Genomic DNA, 16,028 nt, shown 5'->3' on the forward strand with positions numbered 1-16,028 from the left:
GGGTTATATTTTAAATAATCGCATGCTTCATAAAGGGGAGTGACGTCAGCACCTCATAAAGGAGAGTGATGTCAGTGCGCCTCATAAAGGGGAGTGATGCCAGTGCGCCTCATAAAGGGGAGTGATGTCAGCGCCTCATAAAGGGGGGTGAGGTTAACGTGCTACAGAGTCGCTGTCTCTCTGGCAACATCCCAGCAGAGAAACAACGTGCTCCATCAACCCAAGGGGGTCTGCAAACATCAGCTTCTCCTGGGCAAAGAAGGGGAGCCCACCCCATTCTGTGCTGGCCACTCTGGAGGTGGGACATGCACAGGTTCAGCAATGTCTATATGTCCAGGCTTCAGTCTGTCTCATGTAAAAAATTCTGGTTGACCACCAATATCCAATAGCACAGTAGATCCATTATGCTGCAGCACTTTATAAGGCCCCTCTTACAGTAGGATGGACGTTGAACAAAGACGTAAGAGGTAGAGTCGAGAGCAGCAGGAATGTGTGAAGGCAGTGATCCATGATGAGTTGCTGGAATCAAAGCCAGGAAACCCATCTTGTTTCTTAGTTCTTGTAATTCCTCTATGACCAAGGATCTAGCTTTGATTGGAGAAGGAGTGATGTCTGCCAGTACTAGGAGTGGAGCACCGTAAACTAATTCTGCTGAAGGGATCTTCAGATCATCCTTAGGTGCTGTTCTAATACCCAACTGAGGCCCGTTAAGTCTTGCCCGCAAGGCTTATTTCAGATCCCGGTGGAAACATTCCACTGGCTCATTAGCCACGTTTCAACCGTGATGTCCATCATTGGTGTAGCTTCCGGCCAACGAGTTAAATGGTCAACCATTGTTAATATATACTGTTGACCTCTGGATATGGGGCAGTGGGCCCACAATGTCAATATGTACATGCTGAAACCTTTGAGTCTCAGGTGTAAATTGTTGAAGTGGTGCTCGGGTGTGCCGTGGACCTTAGCTGCCTTACACTAGAAGCATGTTCATGCCTAGTGAGTGACCTGCTTCCTTAAACTATGCCAGATATATTTTGAGGACATCAGCTTGACGGTTGTGTGGACAAATGGATGGGACAGGCCGTGAATGTGGTTGAAAAGTTTCCCCTGCCAAGAGAGTGGGATGATTGGTCGTGGCTGGCCAGTTGAAGTATCACCAAGTATGTTCACCTGGTTGGGGCCCAATGGAACGTTGGCTAAGAGCAGGTCCATAATAGCTGTACAGAAAACTTGTATCTTCTGGCCTTCTTGTTGGGCTATTGCAAGATCCCAGAGATCCAGCCCTCCTGTAATTGCATTGACCTCCGTCATGGACAAGGCATCAGCTACAACATTGTCTTTATCGGACAAATGCTGCACATCAGAGGTAAATTCAGAAATATAGGCTAGATGCCTCTGTTGACGTGCCAATCAGGGATCTGTAATCTTGGTAAATGTTAGAGGCTTATGGTCAATAAATGTAGTAAAATGCCTACACTTGAGAAAATATCTGAAAGGTTTGATAGCCAGATAAAGCGTTAACAACTCATCGTCGTAAACGCTGTACTTTAATTTGGGAGGGTATAGGTGGCAGCTGAAAAATCTCAGGGGTTGCCAGTGACCGCTGATTTTCTGTTCTAGGACTGCCCCATGGCGATGTCCAATGTGAGTGAAAGTAGGGCTTCCATATGGGGGAGGGCCAACGTGGTTACCTTTGAAAGGACCTCTTTTGCTTTGTCAAATGCTTCTGTGGCCTTTGTAGTTCAGAGCAGTGTTTTAAGATTGTCTGTGAGGATGTGGAACAAGGGCTTCATGATCCTGGCAGCTGCTGGGATGAACCTGCTATAAAAGTTAACCATTCCCAGGAATTATTGTAGCTCTTTCACTTTGGGCTTTGGGAAGGCTCAAATGGCTGATACTTTGTCTGAAAGCAGGGTTGCGCCTGCATTTGAAATCCTGTGTTCCAAAAAACCCAATTGTGTGTTTGCCAAATACACACTTCGCAAGGTTAATAGAAAGGCCAAAGTCCTGAGTCTCTGGAACAATTATTGCAGGTGTTGTCTGTGCTCTTGTGTTAACTCGCTGGCCACTAAGATGACATCAAGGTAGATGAGAAGGCAAATCTCTTGTGATGGCGTCCATTAAACATTGGTATGTCTGAGCCGCGTTCTTAAGGCTGAAAGACATCCTCCGAAACTCAATTGACCAAATGGAGTAATAATGGCCGTTTTAGGGATGTCTTCTGGGTTGACAGGGATTTGGTAATAATCTTTTACTAAGTCTACCTTCGAGAAGATAAGTTTGTCATGGATGTTGGCGGGAAAATTTTGAATGTATGGTATTGGATACCTATTCGGCACAGTTGCACCATTGTGACGTCAGTAATCTCCACAAGGTCTTAGGCCATTGGATGCTTTGGGCATCATATGGAGTGTCAATGTCCAAAGTCTCTCGGACCTTCGGATGATGCCTAGTTCCTCCATGGTTTTGAACTCTTTTTTTGGCCTGCAGTAGCCGGTCAGGGGGAAGTCTGCATGCCTTGGAATGTAGGGGAAGGCCAGTGGTGGTTAAGTATTGCTGAACTCCATGACATAGAGAGACTAAATGGAAATCTGGTGTAATAAATTTGCAAAATTATCGGTGGCAAGTGTTTGCAGAAGTAGCAGTGTTGCCAGCTGATGACCTAAATAAAGTGGGCATGTGTGAAATGTGGTGGTTTGGACCAAATGGTGCTTTTTCACGACTATCAACAAGTCATGTGCCCTCAGGAAGTTCGCTCCCAAAATGGGCTGTCCTACGGCCACTAGCATGAAAGTCCAGCAGTAAGGTGTGTCGCCTAATACCAGCTATATCTACTTGGTACCATAACTGCTAATTGTACTTCCAAGGCAAATCGTTACTTGAACAAAAGTTGATTTAATTATCTTTAAACATCAAAACAGGATCAAACTTTAACTTATTAGTATAAACTTAATTAACCTAACTTAACCCCCATATAATTCTAAGCGCACGTGTGTGTATTGTGTGTATAAGTTCAGAAAAGTTCTTTGATTCACAGTCCAATCTCACTTCTCACTCCTCCAAATTCACTGATTGCATGCAATTCTTATACTATGCACAGAATTTAACATTTATCAATCTTCACTAGGCTTTGGTGCTTGAAAGATAAATGGTTACCACACAGGAAAGTTCTTGTCAGTTTTCAGAGAGAGATTTGTTGTTCGCTGGACACCCACAAACTGATCCCTTAACCATATAACCATATAACCACTTATAGCACAGAACAGGCCAGTTTAGCCCTACTAGTCCATGCCATAGCAAATCCCCACCCTCCTAGTCCCACTGACCAGCACCCGGTCCATATCCCTCTAGTCCCCTCCTATTCATGTAACGATCCAGCCTTTCCTTAAATGTAACCAATGATCCCGCCTCGACCATGTCTGCCGGAAGCTCATTCCACATCCCCACCACCCTCTGCGTAAAGAAATTTCCCCTCATGTTCCCCTTATAATTTTCCCCCTTCAATCTTAAACCTTGTAATCAGCCATGTCAGTGTCTTGCTGAAGAAACTTGCCCCATCAGGGTTTTCCAGATGATAACCTCTTTCTTTCAGGTCACCACAGAGTTCCTTTTTGTTTCCCTTATTTCATGTGAAATATTAAGCAGCCAGTCCTCTCCTCTTGTATAGACCTCAAGGGGTTTGATCAGGCTGAACGAAGAACTCACAACCCATCTTCAAAATGGGGTTTTTCCACAAGTGATCTGCTCCGCAATTTATTGCAGACTGTGTTCCCTGATTCAGTAGGTTTAAACCATACAGAATCTTACCGATTTGATCTGCTAATTTGAAAGACCAGTTTGTGTTTTGTATTTTGACAAGCGTTTCCCGATCGATTGTAGAATCAACGTAATGTGTTGGGGATTTTACTGTTGCAAGGAACCGAAGTGGCCATTGTGACCTCGTGTGCCACCATCTTGGATGAGGGAGGCTATACTTTTGGAAGTTATCCTGAGAGACTGCTTGTGAAAATGGCCTGGGGACATTTGCATGTTGTCTGTGAGCCACCGTGGAGTTGGGGGTTTCACTAGGTGGGCACATAATGTTTGTGTCTACTTGTTTTGGAGCAACCAACTGGGATTTGGCAATAAACCCTGTTCTTCAATAAAATAAATAACTTGGTAATCCTGAAGATGAGAATCGCAACATTTCTTTCTCATTTTGGTTACCGATTATTCAGCTGGGGAAGTTTTAAATAATGTTTCAGTCCAGTTCACTCAAAGAATAACAAAGTTCAAAGTTTATATTTATTGTCACAGAGTAAATACATGACATAACTAACAACCTTGAGACTTTTTTCCCTGCTGGCCAGGCAGAATTTATACTTAGTGGTAGTGTGTATTCAAAAAAGAGAAATGTAAACAAACAAACTGATTGCGCAAACAAACCGATTGTGCAATATAGAAATAAAAATCAAAGGAGAGTTTTTAAATACGTTTTTAATTGAGTCTGTGGTTGAGGAATCTGATGGTGGAGAGGTAGCAGCTATTCCTGAACCTGGTGGTGCAAGCCTTGTGGCATCTATACATCTTTCCTGATGGCAGCAGCAAGAACAGAGCATGCGCTGAGTGGTGTGGATCCTTGATGATTGCTGCTTCTCTCCAACCACAGTGTTCCAAGGAGATTTTCTTCATGGTGGGGAGAGTGTTGTCTGTGATGCACTGGGTTGTGTCAACTACCTTTAGCAGAGCTTTCTGCTCAGAGGTATTGGTGCCCCCCCCCACCCACCTCCTGCCCATACTAGGCCCTGATGCAGCCAGTCAGCACATTTACCACCTTATATCTGCAGAAGTCTGCCAAGGTCTTTTGATATCATACCAAACCTTCACCAACTCCTCCAATGCTGATGTGCTTTCTTCAAGATGACATGCATGCGTTGGGACCAGGAAAGGTCCTCCAAGATAGTGATGCCAGGGAATTTAAATTTTCTCACTGACTCTTCCTCTGATCTCCCAATGATCACCTTTGGTTTTCCCCTCCTAAAGTACACAATCAGCTCTTTGGTTTTGGTGACGTTTTGGTGATATGAGAATAGTACGGAGGGAAAATAGAACTGCTAAAGTTGTTTCCTCTTACAGCATAATGACACTATGACAACTTGATTCTGTCCAAATCTCCTACCTGTGAAAAAGAGTGAACTATTATTTCCACATAACTCTTCCACATTGGTGGAAGACAATGAGACTGATGCACTATCAATAACTCCAAAAACTAGATGTTACCTGACTGAATGGCTTTTATTACCATAAACAAAAGGCATGTCTCATGTTGCTGACCAGAGACCCGGGCTTGTTCTGGGGGAGGGGTTTATGGTGTTGCCGCCTTTATTGGGGGAATCAAGGGGGAGGAGCCACAGGTACAATCAGCCATACACATACAAACAGTAATACAGCGGTTCCACCACAGAGCAGAATTTGGCCATTCAGCCCATCGTCTTCCCCACTATTCCTTCATGCCTGATTTACTACACCTTTCAACTCCATAATCCTGCCTTCTCACTATAATCCTTGGCTCCCTTCTACTCAAGAGCCTACCTAACTTCATCTAAAATATACCCAATGGTTTAGCCTCCACAACCATCTGCAGCAATGAATTCCACAGATTCACCACCATCAGGGTCAAGAAACTCTTCATCTCGGTTTTCATGTACTGAGGCTTCGCCCTCTGGTCCCAGCCTTCCCCACATCCTCTATATCCACTCTATCCAGTCCTTTCAGTATTCAATGAGATCCCCTCATCTTTCTAAACTCGAGCGATTACAGACCCAGATCAAACACTCCTCATAGGAGACCCTTTCATTGTAGGGATCATTCTTGTGAACCTCAGGAAAGTATCATAGCTATGTTTTAGGTTTTAGGTTTTTTTTTATACTCTACTTGGTCATGTGAGATGGTGAAACATTTTTGGAATAGAATTAAGGAATCGTTAGAAGCTATATTTAAATTTAAATTTTTACTTGATCTTATGGTATTTTTATTGGGTTATATTAAGAAATTGCGTTTGGAATTAGATAAGTTTCAAATTGCTTTTTTTGAGATTGGCTTTAGCTGTGGCTAGAAAATGTTCGGCAATTACTTGGTGTAGAGCTCGTCGAAAGAACCAAAGACTTGTTGATCCAAACCAAGGCTTTTATTAGCAAAAGACCGGAGCTCTTCACAGGTGGCCGACCAGTCCGGAATGATCCGACTGGCTAGGGACACAACCCTTTAAGGCCCAAACAATAGGTGTGGCTTAGCTCTCAGCCAATCGCTGTAAGCACAGTCTAGATACAGTAACTATATACACTATGTACATTGGTGATAGATCTGTACTATCACATTCACCCCTTCTTGGAGAATTGACCCTGGAAAAAAAAACAAAAACGAGGGAGAGAATGAAAAGGAAGGGGTAGGTCAAGGACTGTAGCGATCAGGGGGTCTGACCATCCGGCGTGACCGCCGTGGTGCCGGGATTGGGGTCGCTGGAGTGGTGTCGCCAGCGGGCTCATCGGGTGCGACTGCTCCATCGCTCAATTCCCCAGTCGTTTTGTCGGCAGGGTGGCCCGAGTCATTGGGGTGCTGTTGGTCCTTCTGTTGCGGCACAGGGCCTGGAGCATAAGGAGTTGGGGGGTTTGCTGGGTCTACCGCGTCCTGAGCTAGGTCCCGCACCGAAACAGTGTCCTCCCGCCCGTCTGGGAACTCCACGTATGCGTAATGTGGGTTCGCGTGGAGTAGAGTCACTCGGTCGACCAAGAGGTCGTTCTTTGAGTGCCGGACGTGGCGTCGCAAAAGGACAGGGCCAGGGACGGTGATCCATGCCGGTACAGTGGTTCCCGATTCGGATTTCCTCGGGAAAAGGAACATCCTTTCGTGGGGGGTGGCATTTGTTGCAGTACATAGGAGGGAGCGGATGGAGTGTAAGGCACTAGTGAGAACCTCCTGCCAGTGAGAGGTGGGGAGACCTTTAGACCGGAGAGCCAGTGTAACCGCTCTCCATATGGTGGCATTCTCCCTCTCGACCTGGCCATTACCGCGTGGGTTATAGCTCGTGGTCCTGCTTGAAGCAATACCACACTCCAGAAGGTACTGTTGCAGCTCTGCACTCATGAATGAGGACCCCCTATCACTGTGGATGGAATTGGGGTACCCGAAGATGGTGAAAATACTGTGAAGGGCCTGTATCACTGAGGTGGCAGTGGTGTCTGGGCAGGCCACAGCGAATGGGAAGCGGGAGTATTCGTCGATGGCCGTAAGGATGTAGGTATTACGGTTGGTCGACGGTAGGGGTCCCTTAAAGTCTACGCTAAGACGCTCGAAGGGGCGGGTGGCTTTGATGACGTGGGAGTTACCCGGACGGAAGAAGTGGGGCTTGCATTCGGCGCACACCGAACAGGCTCGGGTCATGGAGCGGATCTCCTCAACTGTGTAGGGTAAGTTGCGCGCCTTGACAAAGTGAGCAAACCTAGTGACCCCTGGATGACAGAGCGCCTCATGGAGTTTCCGTAGTCTGTCCATCTGTATGCTGGCGCACGTCCCCCTGGAGAGCGCGTCAGGCGGGTCGTTGAGCTTACCAGGCCGGTACAGGATGTCATAGTTAAAGGTGGAGAGTTCGATTCTCCATCTGGCGATTTTGTCGTTTTTTATCTTACCACGCTGGGTGTTGCTGAACATGAAGGAGACCGCGCGTTGATCAGTCAACAGTGTAAAGCGCCTCCCAGCGAGGTAATGTCTCCAACGACGTACCGCTTCAACTATGGCCTGGGCCTCCTTCTCGATCGAGGAGTGTCTACTCTCCGGACCCTGGAGGGTTCTGGAGAAGAAGGCTACAGGCCGACCGGCCTGGTTCAAGGTGGCTGCCAGGGCGAAGTCGGATGCATCGCTCTCGACTTGAAACGGGACAGACTCATCGATCGCGTGCAGCGTCGCAGCAGCGATGTCAGATTTGATTCGATCGAAAGCCGCTGTGGCTTCGGTCGAGAGGGGAAAAGAGGTGGTCTTGATAAGAGGACGTGCCTTGTCGGCGTAGTTTGGAACCCATTGGGCGTAATACGAGAAAAGGCCCAGGCAGCGTTTGAGAGCTTTCTGGGTATGTGGGGGGGGTAAGTCCATTAAGGGACGCATGCGGTCAGGATCTGGCATGACTATCCCGTTTTCCACCACACAACCTAGAATAGCGAGTCGTGTGGTTCGGAAAACACACTTGTCCAAATTGTAAGTCAGGTTTAGCTGACGGGCAGTTTGAAGAAATTTGTCTAGGTTGGCGTCATGGTCCTGCATGTCGTGGCCGCAGATGGTGATATTGTCCAGATACGGGAAGGTAGCGGTTAGCCCGTTCTGGTCCACCATCCTGTCCATTTCCCGCTGGAAGACCGCGACACCATTTGTGACCCCGAATGGTACCCTGAGAAATTGATATAGCCGCCCATTCGCTTCAAAGGCCGTGAATGGTCGGTCCTCGCAGCGGATCGGGAGCTGGTGGTAGGCCGAACGTAGGTCAATAGTGGAGAAAATGCGGTACTGGGCGATCTGGTTCACCACATCCGTGATGCGTGGCAGGGGGTACGCATCCAGGAGTGTGAAGCGGGTAGAGCTCGTCAAAAGAACCAAAGACTTGTTGATCCAAACCAAGGCTTTTATTAGCAAAAGACCGGAGCTCTTCACAGGTGGCCGACCAGTCCGGAATGATCCGACCTGGCTAGGGACACAACCCTTTAAGGCCCAAACAATAGGTGTGGCTTAGCTCTCAGCCAATCGCTGTAAGCACAGTCTAGATACAGTAACTATATACACTATGTACATTGGTGATAGATCTGTACTATCACACTTGGAAAAATGAGACTGATTTGAGTATTCGCCGGTGGCATTTGGAGATGAGATCTTGTATTCCATTGGAAAAGATAATTTACGTAATAATTATTCCTTCTTTGTTAAAACTTGGAGTCTGTATATGAAATATATGAGGTTGAATTTGTAGTAGTTTTTTTTTCCCACAATGGATGGTGTTGCCCCAAACCATGGCAATAATTGAAGGCTGTGATGTTATTCAATCTCCTATTCTCTCTTTCTTTTGGGGTAGTTTAGAGAGGGGTTGGGAGGGGTGGGGTGTTAGATGGGGTAAAATACTATGTATTTACTCATGTTTTTATTGTACGACTTCTTACGATCAATAAATAAAATTTTCAAAAGAAAAGGGAAGTATACCATACTAAATAAAGTTAAAGGTGATGGCTATGTTTAGCTCTTCAACAAACTTGCATGAAATGAAATTCAAATGAAAGCTGATGCCACTGGTTATCTGGCAGTTACATGCTATCATTCCTAACATTCGAAAATTTGAAAAGCCACTTTAGTGTGAGGTTACATTTAGAAAGAACAACAGCTAGTGGTGTCCATACTGTAAAAGAGGGGATTTGGATTTTATTGTTCTGTTGTTTTCCAGACCAAATTAATAGTAATAACTTCCAAAAATATAGTGTTAATAGCTAGGCTGGATAAAATAAATAGACATAAATCATCTAGATTGTAAAATGTAATTTTTAAAAATAAAATATTTTTCAGATTGTGTTCACCCTTTACATGGTTCAGAGATTTTTTTTTAAATCTGCCTGTTTCCTACAATCATGAACCTGCAAGTTCCATGTGGACAAATAAGAAAAATCAATCAATTTTTCATTTAGAGGTGCAATGTGGCAATTGCGTGTTGATCCTGAATATTCCGCCTGAACACTCTCCAACTAGATGGCATTAACATTGACCTCAACTCTCCATTAATCCTCCTCCCCCAAATCTTTCTCTTTCCCTACCTCCCTTCCTCCCTTCCTCCAGATTCCCTTTCATCTTGTCAGGGAGCAACCCCCTCCACCATAACTCTCACCTGTTGTCTCATGTCCCCCCTCACCTGTATCCATCTCTTACCCATTAGCCTACGCTCCTCCTGCATATCTCTTCATTCCTCCTCTCCTCCTGATGTCACGCAAGTCCTTGTAACTTCTGGCCAAATTAAAAGATCTACCTATTGTGCCACCATTGCTTATCCACAGATGCTTATATAGTCTCAGAATCAGATTTATTGTCATGAGCATGTGTCATGACATTGGTTGTTTTGTGATGGCAGTATTGTCCAGAACAAGGAGCAAATTACAATTCTGTTAATACAAGATTCAAAAAAATAAATAACTAATGCGAAAAAAAATTGAGGTTATGTCCACAGCTTTATTGTCCGTTCAGAAATCTGATAATGGAGGGGAAGAAGCTGTTCTTGGCAACATTCGGTGTGTGGCTTCAGGCCCCTGTACCTCCTTCCTGATGGTGGCATTGAGGAATGGGCATGGCCTGAGTGGGGAAGGCCCTTGATGATAGAAGCTGCTTTCTTGAGACACCACCTCTTGCAGATGTCCTTAATGGAGTGAAGACTAATGTCCATGATGGCACTGGCCATGTTTACAACCCTCTGTAACCTGTTCCTGCCTTGTGCATTGGCATGTCCACATCAGACAGTGATGCAACCAGTCAGAATTCTCTCCATGGTACACCTGTAGAAGTTTCGAAGTGTGTTTGGTGATATACCAAACCTCTTTAAACTCCTAATAAAATCCCTGTATAGCCATTGCTGTTTCTCCCTCATGATTCTCAGGCTAGGTCTTCAAAGACATTGATAGTCAGGAATTTAAAATTTCTTACCCTCTCTGCTGCTGACCCCTTGCTGAGGACTGGTTGGTGCTCTGGTTTCCCTTCCTGAAGTCCACAATCAATTCCTTAGTGTCACTGATGTTGAGTGCAAGGTTGTTGTTGTGACACCACTCAACTAGCTGATCTATACACTCCTGTATATTTCTTCATTGCCATCTGTGATTCTGCCGATAACCGTGTTGTCATCAACAGATTGTTAGATGGCTTTTGTACCTGGCCACACAGTCATCGGGGTAGATCAGTGGTTCTCATTCTTTTTCTTTCCACTCACAAACCAATTTAAGTAATCCCTATGCCATTGGTGTTCTGTGATTAGTAAGGGATTGCTTATGATGGGACGTGGGTGGAAAGAAAAAGTTTAAAAAGCACTATTTTAATCGTATCTCATTGGCTCATTATGTGCACGGTTTCATAATTCCAAAGGAAATGGGCCAATGACCATTTTTCTCAAGCAAAATATTTCAGCAACAATTGGGTCCAGAGCAGTGATTCTCAACCTTCCCTTCCTACTCAGATACCACCTTAAGCAATCCCTTTCTAATCACAGAGTACCGATTGCATAGGGATTACTTAAAGTGGGATGTGGGTGGAAAGAGAAAGGTTGAGAACCACTGGTGTAAAGAGAATAGAACAGTGAACTAAGCACACACCCTTGAGGTGCGTCTCAAGTCATCTCAAGTCAAGTTTATTATTCTCTGATCACACAAAAACAACCCAACAAAACAGTGTTTTCCGGTTCTCGGTGCAAAACATGCTGATACGCAACCAGACATAACACATATACAGACAAACAATACACAGGAAGGACAAGTATTCATATAAACAAATAAATAAATTTTGTTTTGTAGACACGGGAGTCCTGGATGGTTAGTGTAAGCAGTTCCTTTGGTTATATAACAATGACAACACAGAAACAGGCCAGTTCAGCCCTTATAGTCCATGCCAAACACCTTCTCCCACCTTGTCCCATTGACCCGCATCCAGCCCATAACCTTCCATATCTCTCATCCATATAGGTATCCAACTTTTCCTTAAATATTAAAATCGAGCCCACATCTACCACTTCAGCCAGAAGCTCATTCCACACTCCCACCTCCCTCTAAGTGAAGTAATTCCCTCTCATGTTTCCCAATATACTTTTCCCCCTCAATCTCAGTCCATGTTCACTTGTTTGAAACTCCCAACTCTCAATGGAAAAAGCCTATCCATATTTACTCTATCCATTCTCCTCATAATTTTAAATACCTCTATCAAATCACCCCTCAATCTTCTACACTCCAGGGAATAAAGTCGCAGGCTGTTTAACCTTTCCCTGTGACTCAAACCCTGGATCCCAGGCAGCATTCTTGTAAATCTCTGCACTCTCTCTATTTTGTTGATAACTTTCCAGTAATTCGGCAACTAAAACTGCACACAATATTCCAAATTTGGCCTTACCAATTCCCTGTGTAACTTCAACATGACATCCCAACTCCTGTACTCAATACTCTGATTAATGAAGGCCAAACCTCTGCCACAGATGCTCTATGATTAGTAAGGGATTACTTAAGGTGTACAGAGAGGTGGAGGCGGCGGCCCCAATCCAGGCACAGGGAGAGCAGCGGCGGCCCCGGACCCGGTCCGGGCAGAGGGGAGGCGGCGGCAGCCCTGATCCGTGCAGGAGCAAGGGGGAGGCGGCGGCCCCGGCCTTGGTCGAGTGAGGCAGGCGGAGGCCCCGGTCCGGGCAGAGAGGTGGAGGCGGCGGCTCCAGTACGGGCACAGGGAGAGCAGCGGCGGCCCTGGCCCCGGTCCGGGCAGTATGGTCTGACCTAGGAGGGGAGGCAGGCCCCTCCAGCCCGGGTAAGAAACCTGCATAGGAGAAGGCCACTCCGATATAAAACCTACAACCCAAGGACCTCGCTGCCATGTCCCAGCTTGCTTGGCCATGGCACACGAACCATGGGTGTAAAGGGTGGGGCCAGTGCTGCACACACTGCACTCCACCTAAAAGCTCCTTTACGCAGGCCCGAGGACAGGTCCACATCCTCCCCCTCCACGTCCTCCCCCTCAAAAGATGCTCACAAACTCAAGCTAGCATGCTGGAACATCAGAACCATGCTAGACGAGGCTGACAGCCACTGACCTGAACGTCAGTCTGCCCTCATCGCACATGAACTCCTCAGACTTGACATCCACATAGCCGCTCTCAGTGAAGTCCGCCTTGCAGATGTAGGCAGCCTCCAAGAACGCGGCGCGGGCTACACACTCTACTGGTCTGGCAAGCCTTTGGATGAACGACGCCTATCTGGTGTAGGCTTCATGGTCAAGAACTGCATTGCCTCCAAACTCGAAAACCTTCCGACAGGCCACTCAGACCGAATCATGTCCATGCGACTCCCCCTTCAAAACAAGCGTCACATCACCCTCATCAGTGTCTATGCTCCAACCCTCCAGGCGGAACCAGCAGAAAAGGACAAGTTCTACACTGACCTGCGCAACCTCATTCAACGCACCCCTACAGCCGACAAGGTTGTCATCCTTGGCGACTTCAACGCTCGCATCGGCAAAGACTCAGAAACCTGGCCAGGAATCCTGGGCAAGCATGGCGTCGGCAAGTGCAACGACAATGGGCGCCTCCTGTTGGAGCTCTGCGCAGAACAATGGCTTGTCATTACAAACACCCTTTTTCAGCAGAGGGACAGCCTAAAGACTACCTGGATGCATCCCCCATCCAAACACTGGCACCTCCTGGACTACGTCGTGGTGCGAGAAAGAGACAAATGAGATGTGCTCCACACCAGGGTCATGCCCAGCGCAGAATGCCACACTGACCACTGGCTGGTTCGCTGCAAGCTCAACCTTCACTTCAAGCCAAAGTCCAGCAACAGTAAAGCCGCAGAAAGAGGTTCAATGTTGGAAACCTGCAGTCAGACGAAGTGAGAGGAAACTTCCAGGCAAACCTCAAAGCAAAGCTCGACGATGCAATCCACCTCACGGACTCGTCCCCCAAAACCCTCTGGGATCAGCTGAAGACTACCATACTGCAATCCACTGAAGAGGTACTGGGCTTCTCCTCCAGGAAAAACAAGGACTGGTTCGACGATAACAGCCAGGAAATCCAGGAGCTGCTGGCAAAGAAGCAAGCTGCCCACCAGGCTCACCTTACAAAGCCATCCTGTCCAGAGAAGAAACAAGCCTTCCGTCGCGCATGCAGCCATCTTCAGCGCAAACTCCGGGAGATCCAAAATGAGTGGTGGACCAGCCTCGCCAAGAGAACGCAGCTCAGCGCGGACATTGGCGACTTCAGGGGTTTCTACGAGGCTCTAAAGGCTGTGTACGGCCCCTCACCCCAAGTCCAAAGCCCGCTGCGCAGCTCAGACGGCAAAGTCCTCCTCAGCGACAAGATCTCCATCCTCAACCGATGGTCAGAACACTTCCAATCTCTTTTCAGCGCCAACCGCTCAGTCCAAGATTCCGCCCTGCTCCAGCTCCCTCAACAGCCCCTAAGGCTAGAGCTGGATGAGGTCCTCACCCAGGATGAGACATATAAGGCAATTGAACAACTGAAAAGTGGCAAAGCAGCATGTATGGATGGAATCCCCCCTCCCCCCCAACCCAGAGGTCTGGAAGGCTGGCGGCAAAACTCTGCATGTCAAACTGCATGAGTTTTTCAAGCTTTGTTGGGACCAATGAAAACTGTCTCAGGACCTTCGTGATGCCATCATCATCACCCTGTACAAAAACAAAGGCGAGAAATCAGACTGCTCAAACTACAGGGGAATCACGCTTCTCTCCGTTGCAGGCAAAATCTTCGCAAGGATTCTCCTAAATAGAATAATACCTAGTGTCGCCGAGAATATTCTCCCAGAATCATAGTGCGGCTTTCGCGCAAACAGAGGAACTACTGACATGGTCTTTGCCCTCAGACAGCTCCAAGAAAAGTGCAAAGAACAAAATAAAGGACTCTACATCACCTTTGTTGACCTCACCAAAGCCTTCGACACTGTGAGCAGAAAAGGGCTTTGGCAAAAACTAGAGTGCATCAGATGCCCCCCAAAGTTCCTCAACATGGTTATCCAACTGCACAAAAACCAACAAGGTCGGGTCAGATACAGCAATGTGCTCTCTGAACCCTTCTCCATTAACAATGGCGTGAAGGAAGGCTGTGTTCTCGCACCAAGTCTCTTTTCAATCTTCTTCAGCATGATGCTGAACCAAGCCATGAAAGACCTCAACAATGAAGGCGCTGTTTACATCAGGTACCGCACGGATGGCAGTCTCTTCAATCTGAGGCGCCTGCAAGCTCACACCAAGACACAAGAGAAACTTGTCCGTGAACTACTCTTTGCAGACGATGCCGCTTTAGTTGCCCATTCAGAGCCAGCTCTTCAGCGCTTGACGTCCTGTTTTGCGGAAACTGCCAAAATGTTTGGCCTGGAAGTCAGCGTGAAGAAAACTGAGGTCCTCCATCAGCCAGCTCCCCACCATTACTACCAGCCCCCCCACATCTCCATCGGGCACACAAAACTCAAAACGGTCAACCAGTTTACCTATCTCGGCTGCATCATTTCATCAGATGCAAGGATCGACAACGAGATAGACAACAGACTCGCCAAGGCAAATAGCGCCTTTGGGAGACTACACAAAAGAGTCTGGAAAAACAACCAACTGAAAAACCTCACAAAGATAAGCGTATACAGAGCCGTTGTCATTCCCACACTGGTGTTTGGCTCCGAATCATGGGTCCTCTACCGGCATCACCTACGGCTCCTAGAACGCTTCCACCAGCGTTGTCTCCGCTCCATCCTCAACATTCATTGGAGCGCCTTCATCCCTAACGCCGAAGTACTCGAGATGGCAGAGGCCGACAGCATCGAGTCCACGCTGCTGAAGATCCAGCTGCGCTGGGTGGGTCACGTCTCCAGAATGGAGGACCATCGCCTTCCCAAGATCGTGTTATATGGCGAGCTCTCCACTGGCCACCGTGACAGAGGTGCACCAAAGAAGAGGTACAAGGACTGCCTAAAGAAATCTCTTGGTGCCTGCCACATTGACCACCGCCAGTGGGCTGATATCGCCTCAAACCGTGCATCTTTGCGCCTCACAGTTCGGTGGGCAGCAACCTCCTTTGAAGAAGACCACAGAGCCCACCTCACTGACAATAGACAAAGGAGGAAAAACCCAACACCCAACCCAAACCAACCAATTTTCCCTGCAACCGCTGCAACCGTGTCTGCCTGTCCCGCATCGGACTTGTCATCCACAAACGAGCCTGCAGCTGACGTGGACATTTACCCCCTCTATAAATCTTCATCCGCGAAGCCAAGCCAAACAAGAAGACATGAGTG

General features: G+C 47.1%; 1 long non-coding RNA gene across 1 annotated transcript; it reads left to right on the forward strand.

The window, feature by feature from the left end:
* The first annotated feature begins 130 nt into the window (after positions 1 to 130).
* LOC138739865 (uncharacterized) lies at positions 131 to 4,166 on the forward strand. The gene is made up of 2 exons (XR_011342499.1): positions 131 to 298; positions 3,877 to 4,166. It is a non-coding gene; the product is annotated as an uncharacterized lncRNA (long non-coding RNA).
* Positions 4,167 to 16,028: the final 11,862 nt, after the last annotated feature.

The sequence above is a fragment of the Narcine bancroftii genome, chromosome 7 (assembly GCF_036971445.1).
Source record: "Narcine bancroftii isolate sNarBan1 chromosome 7, sNarBan1.hap1, whole genome shotgun sequence".
Lineage (NCBI taxonomy): Eukaryota > Metazoa > Chordata > Chondrichthyes > Torpediniformes > Narcinidae > Narcine > Narcine bancroftii.